This window comes from Dichomitus squalens (assembly GCF_000275845.1).
Source record: "Dichomitus squalens LYAD-421 SS1 unplaced genomic scaffold DICSQscaffold_30, whole genome shotgun sequence".
Lineage (NCBI taxonomy): Eukaryota > Fungi > Basidiomycota > Agaricomycetes > Polyporales > Polyporaceae > Dichomitus > Dichomitus squalens.
In genome coordinates, this window is record NW_006766912.1 from 159,034 (window position 1) to 160,580 (window position 1,547).

The window sequence follows — 1,547 nt, forward strand, 5'->3', positions numbered from 1 at the left end:
CTTATGTAGTATGTTACCATATTTGGGACTCTCTGCTCGTGTACTATAGCTATGTTTCCGGACTCTTCTGGTACTGTCTAGGACAATCCGTACTACTCCAGAACGGTCTAGACAGGTCTATGCCTTACTCATCTCTTACTCATCCTATGGTGCGATACGTCGCAATTCTTTCACCATCGTATTATTCATCGCACTATGGTACATGTGACTAACCACTTTTCGATTAGTCATGGACACTTCTCTGTAGTATATAAGGACTTCAGATTGCGTCCTCCCTCTTCAGTCTTTCCTTACTGACTGAAGAGTGAGTACTTCATTACCTTTACCTCTAACTTGTAGTTACTTACTTAACCTTTGTAGTCTTGCTTCGACTCTAGGTACAGTTCGTTGCTGCAATATAGTCTTTCCTTACTGACTGAAGATCTTGCTTCGACTCTAGTCGGATCTAATCCTTGTCTTCACAGCCCCGAGTTTATCATCATGTTTCAGGCTCTTATAGAGCTAGAAGGGTCGAATACCTTGTAAACTAGGTGCTCGATAGTGCAGGGCGATTTATGGAATTTGTTTCATTTTACGATGCAGAAAGTGCACGAGCGTCAGTCGGAGACGGCTGGCATAAATTCCGCAACCAGCTGTAATGAGCGAAGCTTGGCCGCGCGTGACCCGCCGGAACGACATATTGCGGACGTAGGAGGAGCAGAGCAGAAAGCGCTTCCAGGACGTTCAATTGGTGTATGCTTTTGTTGAAATGACCTGCTGCGGATGTCGGTCACTGCAAGAGGTGTAGGTTGGAAGTTCAAACTCACCTCCTCATAGTACCTGGGCAGTTCTACTTCCTTTGTTTTGCGTCTAGAGACAGTGCGGAGGATATTGTATAGCGGGAGTGCGTTCTCCCACAAGGGCAAGGACCGTACCTTCGTAGAGGGTTCAGTCCAGGCACAGCACACAAGTGTGCACGCAGCACATGTAGCACGTCCTGAGGATGTTTCGCAGTCCATGGACTCGAACACCAAATGCAGAAGATCTTCGTACAAAGCCTGCGGTGCACCGATAGAGACGCTGCGCTGTCCTTGACCGTTGGCTTGAGCGGGGGACTTCGGCGTCATGATAAGTGTTTCTGAGGGGAGATGCATTTGACGATGGATCAGGAGAACCAATGAATAGACAGGTGGTTGATATATGCTTGGGAATCGTTGGAAGATACAGTCTTACCCGGGTCCTTTGGCCACCATGGGTCCTTTGGCCACTGAAGGATTTTCCGTCCCCGCAGTAGAATCTCAACCTACGTGTTAACCCAGTCAAGTAGATAATGGTTTCATATATGTTATCCCAAAGTTCCGTAGCCTTTGCTGTTCAAACACATTACAAGACTATGTTTTAGTCCAAAAAACTACTGTTTTGAATTATATTCCAGTGATCGCGGCTGATGTATTGCTCCGATAACTTCCATAGTTTCAGGAAATGTGAATAGGCTATATCTAGCTTGTTTGAGACAAAGAACACTCTTATCGACATGCACTTCCCAGAGATATCAAATAAGTTCTCAT